At 41.9% G+C, this 19,663-nt stretch overlaps 1 protein-coding gene across 8 annotated transcripts in view; it reads left to right on the top strand.

The window, feature by feature from the left end:
- Positions 1-400: 400 nt before the first annotated feature.
- SYTL2 (synaptotagmin like 2) overlaps positions 401-19,663 on the top strand; it is an 82,351-nt gene continuing 63,088 nt past the window's right edge. For 6 of the 8 annotated variants that reach the window (XM_054015720.1, XM_054015725.1, XM_054015724.1 and 3 more), the window contains exon 1: positions 401-476. The gene's annotated coding sequence lies outside the window, so the exon portion shown is untranslated. The other 2 variants (XM_054015721.1, XM_054015722.1) reach the window with 2 other exon arrangements.

Below are 19,663 nucleotides of genomic sequence, written 5' to 3' on the forward strand. Positions count from 1 at the left end.
GAAGGAAACGGGGAGGGTGACTGGGGAAGGGAAGGGAGGGATAGGCAGGGGGAGAGGAAAGGAAAGGGGGAGGGTCACGGGGGAAGGGAATGGAGGGATAGGCAGGGGGAAGGAGCAGGGGAAGGAAAGAGGGGAGGGTGACTGGGGAAAGGAACCGAGGGATAGGCAAGGGAGAGGGAAGGAAAGGGGGAGGGTGACGGGGGAGGGATGGGCAGGGGAAGGGAATGGAGGGATAGGCAGGGGGAGAGGGTGACTGGGGAAGGGAGGCATAGGTAGCGGGAGAGACCAGCGCAGGGCAGGCAGCCTGAGCAGGTCCCTGGCCTGAGGGAGGGCGCGGCAGAGGGGAACCTCCCCTCCCTGGAGAGATGCTCTTCTCCCATTGGTGCGGAGGGCCGGACGGCTCCTGTCCTGGGCGCAGCGCGCACCTCTCCCCGCTCAGAGGCGGCGGCGGCCGGGAAGCAGCTGGCTGGGCGGAGGTAACGCGTTCTTGGGCCCCTGCCCCGGGGCTAGTGCGGGCGGCAGGGAGCGGGGCGATCGAGAGGCGCAAAGGTCCCGTGCGGTGCCCAGCTCTGCCAACCTGGCCGGGCGGGCAGGAAATAGGCGCAGTGCCCTGACTCAGAGGCGGAGAGCGGCAGCCCAGGAGCCCTGGGGTTTGCGGGGTGCCCGTGGAGAGGAAGAGACCCAGCGAGGGGGTGAGTGAAAGCGGAGGAGTGATCCGCGTAGGAAGCGTAAAGCCCGTCGCTGCTCTCATGTGCGCTGCAAAACAAGAGCGTGTCCGGAGCAGGGGCAGCTGCGGCTGCACTGTCAGGCTGGGGGCGATTCCGGAGTCGGGTACTGGCTGGAGAGAGCTGTGTCCAAGTAAACTGCTTTTCTCTCTCCCCCCCCCCCCCCCGGCCAGTTTCCAGTTAGTTAACTTAAATTGATGTGCCAGAAACTGTTGTTACCCAGTTTTCTGATCTACACTCTCCTTAAATCACCCGGTAAGGTGGTTGCAGAAGCTAATGCGTTTGTATGGAAGAAGGTGCTCCGAGTATTGTGGGGACACAACAGCATGTTTGTGTCTTTTCTTGGCACAGCGTTGATACAACCAGAAGAGAGAGAGAGAGAGAGAGAAAACAATGCTTCCACGCTGTTCCTCTGTTATTACCTATACAGGTGCTAAATGTTGTCAGATATGTTCATATGGTTTGGCAAATATTTATTTTTCTTCGATAGATATTAATGGGGGCGTGGTAAGATGTTTAGATAGTGAAAGAGCTACAGTATTCTGGCTATGTATCACTGTAACCTCTTATCATTCTAGTAGTTAAACTCTGAAGCTGTGTTTTCTGCATATGCAAAACAAACAGATCTCCTGTAGGGCAGAAGAAACTAAAGACTGACAGAAGTATAAACACAGTCAAGGTGCTGGAGACAGAAATAATTAATATACTTTATTAAAAGTATTGAGCTAGAAACATGGCAACTGCTGTGTTGTGAAGGAGTTATTTCAAGTGTCCAGGAAAGGTGAGTGTCCTCTGGTATGGTGGCCCGCTTCTTTCTGCTGTGTCAAGGTGAAAAGAGTTTGCTATTCTGGCTGTGACATGTTGAGCGTGTCCAGAAATGACTTACCATGCTCTGAACTTTTGCATCTGATGGTCAAAATATACAGGTTGTGGGAGTTTAGCTCTTTACAGCTGTTTTCCTTCAAGGTACCCATTATCCTAGTCTAAAAACAGGGATTATTTCGCTGACATAGTGATTCCATAATAAAAATTGCACTAAAGCCACCCATTCCTGGTAATTCTGAAACAATGTAAAACCACAAAACCTAATGGCATGCAAATATAGTCTAATTTGCTTAGCTTTCTGTGAATGAAGGGGGAACAGTGAGCAACTGAATGGGTGCATAATTGCTCTGGAAGTCTCTTGTACTGAATGTTAACTTGGTAATTGCTGAGATTGCTTATAAACTCGGAAAATATCTTTAGTGTTTGAATGTGTAGTGTGGCTTTTGTATTAATTATTTGTATGTGTTCTATCAAGCTGGCTGTTAACAAAAAGTAAACAGAAATGCTGTATATTATATACACTAACTCTCCTGTAAACCAAGCTAGATAACTAGTTGGGAGTTAATATATGCTTTCTGTTGTGGGAGAAGTCTACCAGAACTTAACAGAGAATAATGATTTTGTAACCAGCCTACTTTAAAGGATCTCATTCTCTTTAAAGTTTTATACCTTTTTAGAAGTTAATCTTTCACTTATTGCACTACTGGAAAGGGCTTGGCTACTCTGGTGATAAGGATGGTATAAGAACTTAAATAGAATGGAATTGAATTTCTGTAGAATAGTTTTGAATTGTATAGGACTTTCATAAGGGTCATTAGTTTCTGAAAGGGAAATCTTAAATCCTTAGTCAAAACAATAAGAGCTAAATTATTCCTATATCACACTTTTTGTCTTCTGTGCATTACAGACTTTGGCCTGATCGTGAAATCTAATGAATATGGCTGAAAGAGTCTGTCAACACAGATCACATTGCATCACTGATGCCTTTAAACTTTGTGGCACCCCTGTCAAGTAGGTAGGCAAGCATTATGCCCATTGTAAAGAAGTGGGAGAAACTAAAACAGAGATTTAAAGGATACTAAATTTAGAGTTAAATAACAAATTCAGTAACTTTCTTTTACAAAACCAAAAAAGCCAACAAAAACACTGCCATTAATATTTAGACAATGTTATTGGAAAAGTTGTTAAGGAAACAGTCCTCTGGCATCTGTGGCAATAATTGCAGCATTTAAAACCTTGAAAGGGTACTTGATTATAAAGAGAATGGAATTGATCATTCTGTTCTCATTGTTCAGACTAAGACCCAGGCAAACAGCACTGTTTGATCTAACAGTGTCATGGTTCTTTGTTTCCTAAAAAGTGGCTTTCTTTCCTCTGAAGCATAAGATATTGACCATGGCCGGTGTCCGGATACCAGACAGATCACTGTTCTGTACCAAATTAATTTTGTCCTGCAACATAGGACTTGCCAGTTTCCCAATATCCGATACAAATATGGTTCCAGGTTAGTACTTGGGACCAAAGATTTTTCCCTAGCACAGAATGTGGAATACAAACTGCAACAGTTAGTAACAGAGGTTAATCAAGAAACTAAACAGCATAAGAAGTCAAAAGAATTCATTGTTTTCTGCCCTCTATCAAATTTCCTGCGCTCATGACCGAAGGAATCTGGCTTGTCTATGCTCGATAGAACACTTCTTTCTTCTGTAAAGGTATCAGATACATTCTTTTGAATAAGACTTTAAATAAAGCCCCAACAAGCATCCGTTATCTGAAGGGGAATATAAAATAATGCTTAAATTCTCAATGAAGGAAATGTTTTCTTGTATATTGTTTAATTTTACTTCCCTCTCTAGTTAGCACTGGTGACTTCTACTAATGAAATCTGTCATTTGCTGTTGTAATAAAGAAGTGCTGTACTTAGTCAGGTAGTGGTCTTCAGTTCCGATGCTGCGTGCTATCCAAGCTCCTAAAGTAATAGTTCACTTTCTCATGATCAAAGCTCACCGGCTGTTGCACACAAGGTTGGAAAGTTTTACTGCAGCTTAATACCAAATCAATTATATGAGGCTCCTAGATCTTGTCTTCAGGTGTTAGGATGTTTCGACATCATTGCATGCCTAGGACATGACATGGGTTTTGCTGCAATGGGCTGAGGTTAGTTTCCAGTTACTTGGTTTATTGGTGATTCAGAGGATTGGCTGATGGCATTGGTTTTTAGCAGACTTATTCAGTATTTCATTCCTGTGGTAGGGAGTCATCTGGTTTCACCCAAGTACAGCAACTAGCTCTGCTGGATTCTCACCTCACGGTAAATATATGGTTTGCTTTGGCTTTGTAATTTGATGACATTTATTCCTTTTGGGATGGCAAAAGGAAGAAGAGTGCTAGAAGAAATTTTCTCTGCTTTTATAGCATTTTAGCAAAGAATCATAAGCACTTTGCAGAAATGAATATGTCCAAAAGTTCTGAGCCAAGTTGTATTCCTTCCAGTGTAAATATGCACAGAATATGTAATGAGATGTCAACTTCTGCCCCTGCCTCTGCTGACTCCCTTTCCCTCTAACCACTAGACTTGGGTTGTTGCAGAGGAGGGAGTTGAACTAAATCCCCCACCACTCGGTATTGAACTTGAAAAGATTTCATACTATGGACTCAAAATGTTGTTGTCACTAAAGCCTTTGGAAGTTCAGCTATTGACTTATTTGGAAGGTGGCGTAGGCTTTATATTAGTGTATTCAGATTAAATTGAGAGTTTCTCAAACCATGTACTCACGTTTGCTTGTGGGACACGATCAGTGGTGTGCAGCCTGGCTTATCAGAATAAGAATCCATTATAATGACACTTACTGTCATTCTGAAGGTGGCTTGCCAAGTAGTCTGAATTTTAGATGTTTTGCTAGGTCAGGAAGTTTGAGAACTACTGGGTTAAATAAATGTTTTAGTCCGGCAGTATCAAGAAAACAGATTTTAAAAGTGCCTACAACTCTCTCTCCCATTTCCACTCACCCCATTTTGTTAAATGTAAATGGTTTATCTGCTTCAAAAGTGGGTTTTAAAACTGAGCACCTATTTCGGAGAGAACTCAATTATTTGAAACGTGGAGAGGATAATTCAGACCAATACCTGGGTTGCTGCTGTGCAGTATCATGCGAAACTCCAACAATCTGCTACTGAGAGTGACGTTTTCCCCGTTGACTGACTTAATTGTGATTTCAGATACTGAGAATAACATGAAGGGGGACTGGTGCTGCAGCTTGTTTTTCAATGTTTGCACCAGGCCAGGGTGAATCCACTAGCTAGTGAAATATCAAATTATGAAGGTAAATGTGCCATGTGCATCAATGCTGATTTCTCCGTCGAAGGGATTATGGCTGACATAGTACTATTTAACTTTTTAAATTTCTGATTGTTTTGTTGGAAAACCCAAGGTAAATTTCTGCTCATGATTGGATGAAGCCTACATCTCACAGTATTGCTTTGCAAACTATGTGCATTTTGAAGAGCTGATTTGATTCACGATCTAAATTGAAGTCCTATTTCCCATCCCTATCCCACTGTTGTCTGCATCACTGCTGGAAGGTTGAAGACTATTGCCCTGTTTGTGCTTTTGGCACCTGTCTCAACAGCTAACTTGATTCTAAGCAGAGTCCTGCTGTTGGAATAGGTGTGTGCTTGAAGCACTAGCATTGAAGGCTAGATTCACTTCTACTCTGTACGCATCATAAAAGGGATGCCCAAACTTTGCAACCCTAAGATCTTGCCCGAAGCCTAAATGGTGCCCTGACTTTTTCTCTCTAAATGTGTATGTATATTTTGTTTCAAAAAGCATTTAAAAGAGGGGTCTCCGTTGCTCAAAGCCATCATGTAGGAAAGAACAGACAGAGAACTTTTGGTTCAGTCCCTGGGCTATTTGCATGGAGTAGTCCTCAGTTACAACAGAGCTATAGTGTCAATAACAAAAGCAGTGGCTATGCTTGCAAAACAGCTAAAATCGGATGGTAAGGGATGATCTGGCTCGCCACACTGTGCCTCCTACCCAATAAAATGTATGATAATGGCACACTGGCCTTTGGCAACATAATGCATGATCTCAGCTTAGTACTATGCCACAAGCAAAATCACTCTGTCCCTCTGCTGAACACTGTGTGTTGAATATTGAGACTTAAGATGCAAGGCAATGGAGAATCAGACCCCTCGTGCAGTCACTGCAAACTGGGTATAAAATGCTACCATTCTGATCTGATAGTGTTTTGCACTCAACTTGCATGGATATAAATGTCACCATCAGGTGCAGGGCAACAGAGAATCAAAGCATTAGGCTTGCAATGGTGCATCTCCTTATGTAAGATATGGTACCTCGAGAGGGCCGCAGGCTGCATTTTTACAGCTTCACTATTAAGTCTTATAAATGCTAGAGAAACCTTGGCAACGATTTCCTGGTGTTGCTAACATTGGCTCAGCTCCATGAATACCAGCTGTGTTGTGAGCTCACATGTACATATGGCAAATGTTGCCACCAGTTTTAAGTTCTGTCGGTTAACTCTGCTTACAGCAGGTCTAAAGACACATGCCAGCAACCCATCTACACTAGGGCTTCTAATGTTGCTAACACCGGTGGTGGTATTTCATTTATTCTGCACCTCATGTGTCTGTTCAGTGCCGGACTAGACTCGAGCTCAACAGGGTCGTCTTTCGCCACTAATTCTGCCAAGCCCATTCCCTTGGCTGTGGTTTTGTTAGATAGCTGGTAGGGACAATGGGAATCTCATTCACCACCGGTGGTGCTGAAGTGAAGGTAGTATGGCAGCAGCCATCTTGAACCTGGGTTGAACCAGGGACTTCCAGAGCTGAAAATGTGAGTTTCTGCAGAGCCATGCTCTCTAGCTTTGGGCTGTAATAGGCGTATCCTCTGTGGAGGCATAGGGGAGGAGGGACACAATATATGGAGACTAGGGGGTTACATTAGCAGTGATGGGAAGTCTGCAAAATTTTCCCTTGCGTGGACAAGTTTTTGTAGCGAATCTTCATTTCACTCTAGTGGTTTCCACTCTGATAATCCTCTTGGAGTGCAGCAATTACCACATACTGGAGAGATCTTCAGAACTGTCCTCCACTAGGAAACTTAGCAAGAAACTGCCACTGGTTCTATAGAACTGGTGTTAACATTCGTGGGTGCCCTAACATAAACATGTTTCTGGGATCTTTAGCACCACGTCTATAGTATCTGAGGGTAACATTGTCAAATCTGCAGAAAAACACCCTTTTATTAGAAGGTTCCACTGTATTAGATGTAGTGGATGTGCTAGTTTTTCTACTCTGGCTCCCAGGGGCTAGGTAAACTTTAACTGAATAATCCTGACTACATAAAAAAGTGTTTAAAATTGAAAACAAAAAACCAGGAAATGTCTCACTTCCCAGTAGTCTCTGATGAAAATTTCTTGGTAACTGGCTGCTTTCTTTGTTTTGCATGTTGCTGTTCTTGACTCATGTAACTACCAGACTGACTCCACAGTGCAAGTAAAAATGAGCCCATATATTAGTTAATGGGGGGGGGGCACTTCTGTCAGCATTCCCACTTTGTAAAGTGATATATTTCAGAAGCCGCATAACTTGACTGTAATTTGCTCAGGCTAAATTCTGGCAGTAGCTACCAGAGTCTGGAAGCAATTTTTTTTTAATTAAAAGCACAAAAAATATAGGGTTAGTTGCCTGTTGAAATTATAAGAGGGCAGAAAAAATTAGAGGCTGGTCTATTTGTGTTCCTATAATTTTGGGAAGGCCTTTCTCAGATTGATATATTCTCATTCCTGTGGACTCCAGAACTCGTAGGGGAAACCGAAGGTAAATGCGTGAGTAATCTCTGATTGGGGCCATAAGTATGGTGGTGTCAGTGATCATGGTTGTGTGAATCCTGCTTGATCGGGCTCATCGGGGTTTGTTTTTCAAGGTGTGGCAGGGTCTACCCACTGACCCGGTCTAGGGAATCTCAGGCCATAGAACTGGGTAAGGGCTATCTGTATGGCCAACAGCAGGACTGAAGGAACATTTCATGGTTCTGCTGCTGAAGATGGGAGGCGTGGGGTGAGAAAAAGGGAAGGAATGGGGTTAGCAGGCAGCCTCACTCATCTGAAGTGTCTCCCTATTGGTGGAGGGGGAACAGCAGATCAATTTGCTGCTGTGTGTCCAGGGTGGGAAGAACAGGCTTTCTGTACTAGAAGGCTATTGGAGGGAAAAGAGTAATAGTCACAGGGCCTTCCAAGAAAACTTAAATAGGTAGCAACCTAATGGGAGTGGGAAGAGAGAGAGAAATGAGGCTGGCATTCTGTCAGTTTCACTTTCCTGTGTTTTGTATTTCCGCCTAAATTTTTCACATGGCCTTTCACTGGTTGTGCAATAGCAACCCTTTCAGATGACTTGGGAACAGCATTGCCTGGTGTACCATCCAGGCCTCTCCTTGGGCAGAATTATGGTGGGTTTAAGGGTCAGGCCAGTTCCATTATCAGACCCAACTGGGAAGGGGTCAAATGTTCCCTATGAAGGGCTGAGAGGGCTCAGTTGAAAGGTGGCAGCAGGATGGAGGTTGGCTCCTGTGATTATCCCTGGGGCAGAGAGAGGGGAGCAAAGCGAAAGGCCTCTGGGTCTTGGCAGAGTACTTTGGGTTGTGAGCTTTGTTACTTTGTGAGGTTTTGTTTGAATTAATAAAATGGTGCCCTGACAGAAGGGGGCATGAAAAATTACAGGCATGGCAGTGAGTCCTTTATGGGCTGGGGAGAGAGGCCAGCAACCCACACGCTGTATTATTTTTCTTTAATATGTTGCAGTCCTGCCCAACAGTCCTGATCGTGAATGGGACCTCTGTTTTGATAGGTGCTGTACAAATATATAATTAGACACAGTCCCTGCCTGCAAGTGCTTACAGTCTAATTTAAAGATGCAATAAGTAGGTTTAACAACCAACAGCAGGGTAACAGTGATAAGGTGACACCATCGCATAGGGTAGCTCAGGGGTCGGCAACCTTTCAGAAGTGGTGTGGCAAGTCTTCATTTATTCACTCTAATTTAAGGTTTTGTGTGCCAGTAATATATTTTAACGTTTTTAGAAGCTCTTTCTATAAGTCTATAATATATAATTAAACTATTGTTGTTTTTAAAATGTTTAAGAAGCTTCATTTAAAATTAAATTAAAATGCAGAGCCCCCAGAACCGGTGGCCAGGACCTGGGCAATGTGAGTGCCACTGAAAATCGGCTCGCATGCCGCCTTTGGCACACATGCAATAGGTTGCCTATCCCTGGGTTAGCTATTGCACTACTCAATGGGCCTGACTCAAATAAGACCTATATATGTATTTTATCATCTGCCATGGTGTGACCAAATGCACCCGTGTTCACACCCTACACATTATGACCATAATGGCTCAGGAGATTAACTCGCTTTGAAATTTTCACAAGTGTCTCAACATTTTTTTTTTAAATAATAAACAGACCGGGGGCGGGGGGTGGTGGTGAGGGCAACAGTGTCTTAAATTGGGTTTTGTTAAGTTTGTCTCTAACTTTAATGCTGGGATAAATGGGGGGTGGGAAGTATGGGAAACTGAAAATGGAAGGCTGAACCTGTGTGATTCTGCTACCCTGTTGTGTGCAGCTTCTGGAGCGAGTATGGCCCTCTGTCAGTGGAAGCATAGATCATGGTGATTCAACATAGGAGGCTCTACCCTATCTTCACAGGCACATCCTTGTGAGCTATCTTCAGCTCTTGATTTCCTGCCTCTTATCCTGATAATTTAGATGCTGCTTGTAGTGTGTGAACAAGAGGTTGCAGTCTTTTTTGCTGTTGTTGCAGGCCAATTAACAATTAATTATGTCTGAGAGTGTGTGTGTGTGTGTGTGTGTGTGTATATGATATGCAAGGAAACTGCAGCTGAAACAACACTAAAATGGAGTTGTTAGATTTCCTGCCAGCCCCTCAAATCCTTAATCTTTTTCCCAGCTGGATTCTGTTTAAGACCTGGCAAACAAATCTATTAGCTCTGAGAAGTTTTCTATGGCCATTTCCAGGCTCTTATGTGCTGGCTGTTGCTATGGGAAATTTAATGGGGGTTCGGCATGAAGCCATCAGCCCTTCAGAAACTCCAACTAGTACCGAACCCTACAGCATGTCTCCTCACCTATGCTGGCTACCATGAATGCATCAGACCAGTCCTCCATTCCCACTGGCTTCCCGTAGACTATAGAGTCAAGTTCAAGGTCTCAGTCACCATCTTCAAGGTACTCAGTGGCCTGGGTCCAGGATAGCTAAAACACCTAGTGGTTCGGGATGAAGATTGTGATTGACGACTCAACTCCTTTGGAAACATTTATCTGTGCAGGAGATGGAACTTTCTCAGTGGCTGGTCCGTGACTGTGGAATGAACTCCCTCCGAAACCAAGGACCCTCACAACCCTTGCCGCTTTCTGTTCCAAGGTGCATTTCTTCAACCTGCTTTCTTTAACACAGAGCAAGTGCATATGAAAAACCCCAACCCCACTAACGAAACCAAACCATAACACTACATTGCACACACAACTCTCCCATAAGGAAAGGAATGAGATGGAACAACCTGCATGTGACAATGTTAGTAAAATCACTTAATGCATGATGGGAATGCACTTGGACATTGTGGTATAAGGACCTATACAGAAATAGAAAATTAGAAAATCTATTCTAACCAACTTTCTTAGGAAAGGACCGAGAACTTTAGGGTGAAGCAATAGCTCTTTAGAATACTGTGCGTTCTCCACGTAGCATGTGGTTTTTATGCAAATACATTTCCCAGACTAGTATCTTCTATCTAACGGTTCACATATCTGCGTTGAGCTTAGCAGACACGTGATTCTGTAAGCCCAGAAGCACTGCAGAACGGTGTCTTCAATGGTGATCCTTTTCCTACAGTATGTTTTACTGTAGTATCTGGTGAGCAATTGTGATACTCTCTTGATCATTGCTTGGTTTGTTTCTATCTGCAGTTGTCTTTATTTTAATAAACTCACATCTCTTGTATTTCCTATTTTATGGCACAGAATTCTGTATAATTGTTACTCATTTTTTATATTGCACTGCAAATTTACACTTTATAGAAGATCATGAGATATTGAGATTTATTCATTACTATTGCAAAATAATCAACAGATCAGATACAGATAAGTATCAAGCATCTGTAAGTTTACATGTGTTTTTCATGCCAGTTGTCACAGTTCAAGGCAACTGCACCTATGTGTCCCCTCTGTGGTCTAGAAAGGGCACCCACTCTCAGGTTTCTGGCTCGCTAGCCATCACCTCTTTTGGGCAGAGACGTGTGCAGCCTGGAAATACCCTTGTCAGAGTGGGAGAGAACAATTCCCTGCCTACACTATGAATTCCCCAGCAAGACAGACTACCTCAGCAGGCCTGCTTTGCCTTCCTTCCTCAGAAGCTATTAACAGCATAATTGCCCACAGTTAAGTTGTCCCTCAGCACTTCTTAAGCAAGCACATGTATTCTTGAGGTGAAAACGTTACAGACAAAAACATTAAAAACCTACAAGCATGTTAATAAGCTAACTAGAGATCACCCCAGCTCAACAAGGGCTCTGGCAGGTGACAGTCCTTCAAACTACACCAGTAGGTTGATAACAAGTTGATAACCATCTTGGCTCAGAGCAAGCACGCCCAGGAAACTGAGTCACTTCTTTATATGGTCAGGGTCTTTGATCTGTCCTCAGGTGATTATCAGGTCCCCACCTTAAGGCGAAGCTTCAGAAGGCCGAGTTCTTGCATAACCAGAGGCTTCACATTTGCATACACCTCCCTCTAGAAATTTCCTGGGAAACCCACTTCACTTTAAAAGTTCACATTATTTCAACTAGTCCTGTGGGGGTCATACCACTTCCCGGGGTTCACATTAGTCAATTCTCCCCCTTTAAAGAACTTACATGCAGTGTGTATCCACAATAATCCACAAACATTTGCACTTTTAGTACAATGAACTTCTAAAATACTTAAACATAATTCAATAAGGTTTGTTCAGGATATTACAGGAAATTGCTGTATCTGTCACGCTAACCTTCTGGATTCTAAGAATTCTTGGCAAATAATCTGAACCTCTGAGAACAAAGACTGTAGGTTGAAAATATCATGAACAGGCTTTTGTGACATAACTGGTTCTTCGCTTTTCTAAAGTCCAGAAATCTAAAAAGAACAGCAGTCTTATTCTGCTTTTGCCTGGAATCAAGAATTGCACAGGCACAAATATGATTTATTTTAAAAACCCAGTTATCTGATTTCCCCACATCTCTCTAATAGTCTTTGACTCTTGAAGTTTCATGCTGATTGTTTTGTGTCAACTGGTTCAGCTGTTCCTATTTTACCTTGTATCTGGTGTCCTCAAGGAGGTATCTCCATATCTACAGTGACCGCAATTATGCCCACTATACCTACAATGACAATATCTTGAAGAACCTGTATTGCACAGTTGGGATATTATAGCTTAAGTCAAGGGTTAAGAATTCGATCCAGAGAAGTAAGAAGCAGACTTTCCCTAAAAACAAACATGGACCCGCCTTGGATACAGTATCTAAGTAGTACAGCTGTTAATACAGTTGCCAAGGAAAGTCCCAATTGCTGCCTATAGAATACGTAAATAGAAAGAAGTATTTCTTTTTGAAACATAACTGATCCTTGAAACTGAACATAGTTCTGGCACAGTCCCTAAGTGGAACGGTTTTAGGTAATGCAGTTACTAAAAAGATCTGTTCTACTTTAAGACTACAGGCTTATAAATCACCTTGAAGCTCCCCTCAATCTAGAATTAACTAGTTTTCTATTTACTTATTTAGATTTATAAAGTGCACATTGATTACGCCAAACAAGAAGGTATCTATAAACTACTTTTGCATGGGACCAGGGTTCACTAATTACACACAGCTGAACTACTGGGGGGCGGGGGGGGGGGGAGAGAATATGGACAGAGTGGATAAAAACTGAATTTAAATATTTACAGGTAAAACTTGCTTGCTCTCACTTAGCTAATCAGAAACCTGACAATTCACATATATACCTCAGTCTTGCTACACTTGGCACCAGAGAACTGTAGTAGGGTCTTGAATTACTAGAGGTTAAATCTTCACCCTTCTGAAGGTAACGGCAAAACTCTGACACCTGTTGACTTGGCCATCAAGGAGTGATTGCTTCACTGACTGCAGTGAATCTGACAGTTTTCACTAGTTGAGGATTCGCCCCCTAATTCTTCCAATGGTTATTCATGTACTAAATATTACTCATACAAGTAGTTTTATTGAAATAAATGGGATTACTTCTGCATAACATTTCTCACATGTCCATGGGATGAAGGCCTATAATCTATAAGGTATCTCATATATATATATAAAAAATAAATCTGCCCTGTGATGCAATATTGCTGGGTTTTTTAATTGTCTTTGGTCATGTGAATTATTACAAATTAGCAAGATTCTACTATCTCATGTTCTAGGACTTAACATATTGCTTCTCATCACCAATTGCATAATAGGTCTCTCTATAACTGGAATTGTTTTACCCATCATTGAGATGCTAGCTTTGATGTAAGTTTCCATTACCTTGTTAATAATTATCTGTGCATGTCTAAGAAATTACAGTCCATTTGCCAAAGAATGGTTATAGGGAAATGTGTAATTATAATGTCCTTTCTTCTGTTTGTTCTTTTTATTTTTTTAATCTCTGAAATGGACAGTTCATAAATCACTTCCCTAAAATCAAACTCTTAAATAGGTCTGGAAAGTGATATTCTTAGGCAGAGGTGGTACTAGTCCATTGGGGTCTCTAAGCAGGAATATTTTTGGGGAGTCCCCCTCACATAAAACACATAATAAAAAGCAAAGAGGGGGCCCCTTTGAGCTACTTGGGGCCCTAAGCAATTGCTTAGTCTGCTTATACCTAGCGCTGGCTCGGTTCTTAGGCACTTCTGCCAAATAGATCCAAACTGTAGTAAGAGAAATAGGAGGTTGCCATAACTTCAGCAGAGGACTTAAACCAAAATGCCTTGCTCTTGTCCTCTTCTAGTTTTCAGTTGATATCTTCTCATTTTGATGGTAGTAGTAGTTACCTCTTGCCCTCCAGTTTAGAGCACTTTTTTTTAACACACAAAGCAGCATAGGTTTGCCTGTCAAATCTCAACGTGATGAACACTTTGATCTTACAGAATAATAGTAACCTAGAAGGCAGACAGCTCTGTATGCACCAGCAAAGTACGTGATATTGAAGAGGAGTGGAATTTTCTCAAGTGACAGCCACTGGCCTAGTTCTACTTTCAACATTGGCCTAACTGCCACTGACCGATGGGTGTTCTTGAAAATCCCACCCGATAAGGCCAAAAACTAGAGCGGGGTGACATTTTTTTTTTTTTATTTTTTTTTTTTGGACCAAAACTCTTTTTGGTAAAGAATGCGGATTTGGAGACATCAGTTGTTTCCTTCAGACCCACTTCTCCCCAAAGTTTAATTTCCATATTTAAAAAAAATATATATTTTGTAGTTTTTAGTTTGAAATCACTCTTCATTTCATAATTTACTTTTATTTTTAAAAATTCAACTGTCAAAACCAAAATATTGATTTGATTTTTTTTTGTCTAAATGAAATGTTTTTTAAACTTCCATAGAACCACAACATCCATTATTCACCCAGGTCTACCCATTGCTTTCTGTTCTAACAGGTTGAAGATTGCTATATCACTATATTGCTAAGCTTTGTCTAAAACATGAGTACTCGTCTGGTTATAACTGAGCAGGGTACTTAAGGCTTATTGCTGAGGGTTTAACACTTTTCTCCATTATGGCCATTGTGAGCTGACCTCTGCTGGGCATAATGGCAGAGAAATGGATGTGTTCTGTGTGTGGGAAAGTTTTTGATTAGGACATTCTAAAACTGAATGAAATATTTCAGTATACATGTGTTGACAAGGCTTATTTCACTTTAGCCCAATACTCAATACTTAGTTATGCGGAAAAGATCTCTAGATGCGGGAAGTGGGAATAAATGACAGCTACTAGGAAATTCTTCAGCTCCCCTCGATTAAACATACATGTTGGTGCACAACATACAGCAAGATGACCAAAGGCACTGTTAGTACTCGGGCTGTATTAGCACTGCATTTGGATTTTATCATCATGCAAATATTCCGATAGCAACTGCTCAGGCATGAGAGGTATAGAAACAGCTGGAGTGGTTCCAATGTGTGTATCTGCACCTCTTATCTTTCTTTTTCTGTAAGATTTGGTCACTGTGGTTGGATTATCTGGGGCTGCAGCACAAAAGTTTCTCTGGGAAAGACAAGTAGGCAGAAAAAAAAAAAGCTGGGTTCTATTTTTATATACCTATAGTTATAGATTCAGAGTGTTTGGGGTAAGGGAGTGGTTGCCTTTGCTCTTATGCCAGAACAGATAATCTAATCTGACCTCCTGCATAACATGGGCGGCTGATGCGTACCCAATTTTGTGAAGTGCTTATTAATGTCTAACTTTTTTTTCCTTGGCTTCCTTAGTCTATAAAACTGGGATAATTCTATTTCCCTTTTGTGGGTGTTGTCAGGATAAACTTGATTAACTCTTGCATAGGACAACAGAGTTTGCTACAGAGATGCAAATTGTTATTGCACACTTTGTTTCACTCTACCCCTAGCTCCCTGTTCCCTTAAATACAATAAACTTGGCTTCCAGCTCATCCTGGTTATTGGCACTGGTATTTCATGGAATTTAAGGAGCAAAGTAGTTCATAAAGGAAAATATTTTACTTGAGAGTGCATAAATACAACCCCCATTTTCATAAGAGAACCTGAGGGGATCCTGTTAGCTGAGTGCACCATGGGCTGGGCAGAAATACAAGTGCTGCTTATCCGCAGGGCCTGCGATTGTTCATACCAACAGAAGAAGTTGGCTGCTCTGTGAAGCAGCATCCTTGCCAAAAGCCTGGCAGCCAGGAAGCGTAGGGGTGGCTTCCAATTTGCTTGTGTTATTAGAAGGCATAGGCTGGAAGGCAGCTTTCCCCAAATGAAATGCTAGCAGCTTGGATCAACCACATGAGGAATATTTGAAAAATGATATTGCAATGTAACGCACTTAGGGACACTTCTAGGTTCCTGCATCCAAGGGGAGGGTTGGCTGACCTGGGGGCAAGGCAACATACAATAGGGCTTTGCTCCTCAATTTCAGGTCCTACAGGCAAGCTTAGCATTTGTCAGTATTAACTGCTTCAATGCTACTCTCCCCGCTTTCTCCTCCGGCCCCCCCCCAACACACACACACACACACACGGCATATGGAAGTTTAAAACTATGGTGTGTGGGGTTACTGTACCTCTTTGGGTCTAGAACTGTGGGTAGCAGAATTCAAGTCTTTCACTCAAATGCTGAGCTGAAAAAAGAAGTGGGTCTGGATGTAACTTGTTTACAAGGATCCACTGACTGGGATAACTTGATTATGATGTTCGGAACCAGTTAAAGCCATGGATGAAGAATTAAAAGGCATAGTTAAGTTTTGGGCAACATAGTCCATAATACTGTCAACCCAAAAGCAATCAAACATCATAAATTAGCCCTCCCCACCCCCCGCCCCCAATTGAGATTTGTGGATTTTTAAACCAGACTTTTAAAAATAAATGCTGGGGTCTCTTTATTTAATTTCTGGTTCCTGAGCCTTTTAAATTGCACCTGGTGTACATCTTCAGGTTTTCTCCGCAACCATGTGAGCTAAAAACATTTTTTTTTTTAAACAGAAGCTGAGATTGTCCCATATTCACAAGCCTCCAGAAGCTGGAGCTGTAAGAAAAAACGCCAAATATAGAGACTCATAATTTGAGTTGGCAACACACTGAGAAACTGAACTTAGTAACAGCAAACTTTCTAGTTTCTGAAGAGATGCTTAGGAGGTAATACAACACCTGTGTCAACTGCCATTACTTGCATTTAATCTGATATGGAGTGTTTGTGTTTGCCTCTATTCTGCAGGAAAACAGATGTGAAAAGTGGTACGTCTTTATATCTTTTTAAGAACTATCATAAGGTTACAAGGAAACTGTTTTAGTTACATTTGAAATCTCTTGAACCTGCCACCCAGTTAGTTAACTGTACCATTTCTCAGGCCTAACTACATTTCACTCAATTAGTGGTCTAAGAACTCGATGTAACTGTGTTACTCTTTCAGTGACTTGTAGTATTTTTGGTGTCAATGAACTACAGAGATGGAGTGGAGAAAAAAAATACGGCATGCAACAGCTGTACCTGCACTGATATGTCTACATTTTTCAAGGAAGTGTCAAGTTTTACATCATGGATCAGTTGTTCCTGTGATTTGCACAAAACTTTTAAATGTTGGGTTTTTTTGTTTTTGAGTTAATCCTTTCAAGAGAAATCATTGAATCATAATAAACATGGGTGGCAGGGAATTAAAATTAAAAAAATTGTCTAGAACTCTTAAATCATTGTAGCTATGTTAAATAGCTGCTGATTGTTTTTTGAAAAGCTTACCCTTTTTCAGAATTCATGACATGGTGGACTAATATTTGTAGCCAAAGTCTTTTGTGAATTCTATTTTGTTGTTGTTGTTGCATTATTTGAAATACAGATGTCAAAATATTGCTGGCTTTGGAAATCTGGCTTTAAATTATGGTACTTGATATAGATCTAAGCCAACAGTTTCACTTCTTACCCCTGTATTAAATGTTGTTTGGAGGTATTTTCCGCAACAGCTTGCAGTCTTGTTCCAGCTTGCACTGAATGGGCTCAGAATCTTTTCCGTGTATGCAGCCAGGTGTTCTTTGCCGACTCTAGGAAACTACATGTGTATTATGCTCTAGTTGTTGCTAGTAATCCGCATGTCTCCAGTGAGCTACTGACTTGCTATCATGGCAAATGTCATGCAGTGTTTATACCATTTAGGTGTTTGTAGAAATTACTTACAATTTGGGTTACTTATAACTACTTATTCAGTGATCTCAGGTATCCAACTTCTTGAACGGTTTCCCGTGCCCATTTCTTATGTGAAGCATTACACTTCTCATTGCTAACCCAAGTGTGAAGTCACAAAGGGTGCACTTAAGGATCCTGCACCATTTAAGCCCAGGCAGGCTTTTGCCATTGACTTGGGTGGGAGTTAGGAACAGGTTCTAAGTAAACAAAATATGAGGTAAAACTGAATGCAGGATGAGGTTCATGTTTCAGCAGAGCAGCATTCTTTTAAACAGTTTTCTTCTAAGCTGTTTGGAAGAGGATCAGCTAGTCTGTCTAATGCGAGCAGCAAAAGGCATACACAATTATACTACAACTGTTTCAGTGCATCTAATATGCAGTCCTGGAGCCACATTCTTAAAGTACATTTCCCCATTCTTGAAGGAAGAAAGTGTAGTATCTTTCCATGAGTGGTGGCCTTTTGTACTTGTTGATGGGGTTTGTTTGTTTTTTAAACAGGAACTCACTATGACTTGGTAGCAGTCACCTATAGGAGAGGAAATCTCTGGAAGGAAAGTGGAATGATAGAGCTCCGAGACTGTAACTGCAGAGTGGTGAGCATCTGCTTCTAGCCACTGTCCAGTGTCAGGTCTGCACACTGTCTAGCTGTTCAGCAGGGCTGTGTAGAGATTCAGGCCTCACAGAATTGCTATTTTAATAGGAAGAGGTGAAGTTCTGGTTTCTACAACTTAACTAACTACAACTTCAGGGAAGATGGATGAAGAAGTCCAGCCTGCTTAGTAAAGTGCTCTCTGCCCATCTTATTACATTTAAATCCTTTAAATCAAGTTGAGAGTTAACGCAAAACTTTTTCCCACGTCTCCTCTTGTATTTCTCCTAGAATGGCCTTTTATGGCAACATATCTTTCTACAACAGCCTTCTAAATACTTGGTTGTCCTAAGGCAAGTAGAAAATTACCTGATAATTCCAGTTCAGAGCTGTCTGGGGTTTTTGACTACAACATAATTTACTCTTTGTGTTGGCAGATGTACATCTGCAATTAGGTCAAGGGCCTTGGATGTTAACACTACAGATGCTGGCTGGAGCTTGGTACATTATGACAGACATGTTTCATCTGTGACCATCAAAGTAGATAATGTCCATGCTTGTTTCTAAACTATATGATTGTTCCTTCCAAGTGAAAGGAGGAAAGAATCATTTGAATTGGGGATTATAAATATGTATGTGTTGATCTGTAGGTGACACAGAATCCACCTTAGGGAAGGGAGACCCAGATAATTGTTTTTTGAAGTATTTAGGTCAGAGCTTCTTAACCAGAAGGGCCATACTTGGCTGCCATAAGATCCTCTAGATCAGTGGTCCCCAACCTTTTTGGTGTGGTGGGCACCAGACGACGAGCCACTGAGGACCATGGCCGAAATACCGCCAAGAAGTGGCAATGTCAAGAGGCGTCGCCGCCGAGAAGCAGCGTCATTAAGAGGCATCGCTGCCGAAGATCAGTGGCATTTCAGTAGCAACGCCTCTTGATGACGCTGCTTCTCGGTGGCATTTTGGTGGATGCTTCTCCACTGGCCAGTACGCGGGCGCACATAGATGCCCCGGCGGGTGCCATGGCACCCGCAGGCACTGCGTTGGGGACCACTGCTCTAGATTGTCCACTGGGTTTAAAGTGGAATTATGGTGGAAAAAAATGGAAAAAGTGGCACCTTCTTCCTCTGGAATTCAAAGAATTTAGACGGAGTCTCCACCTGTTTGCTTCAGTGGTGTGTGTTTGGAGTTGGGGGAGTGGAGAGACAGGCTGCACAATCATTTACTGTACTGGACGATTGAATTGGACTCTCTTTTACCTTAGTGCATTGCCAACAGAATAGATGGCCAAATTCTAATTCCTGAACTTTATTCCTGGTGGCATTTAAAGACTGATTTTTCAGATTTGAGGCTGTTTTGCAATGCTGGCTGCTCAGAAAAGTTGTAAACAGAGCAAAATTGATACAAAACTCATTCAAGAGGATAAATATGGTATCCTACAATGTCACTTTCTGAAACACGAGCAGGCATTAGCTTGGCAGAAGGTGTCTTTTGCCTAGAAGAGTAAGGACTGTTATCTGTTGAACTAAAGTTTTCTTGTTGTGTCATGC

This window comes from Malaclemys terrapin, chromosome 1 (assembly GCF_027887155.1).
Source record: "Malaclemys terrapin pileata isolate rMalTer1 chromosome 1, rMalTer1.hap1, whole genome shotgun sequence".
In the NCBI taxonomy this organism is placed as follows: Eukaryota; Metazoa; Chordata; order Testudines; family Emydidae; genus Malaclemys; species Malaclemys terrapin.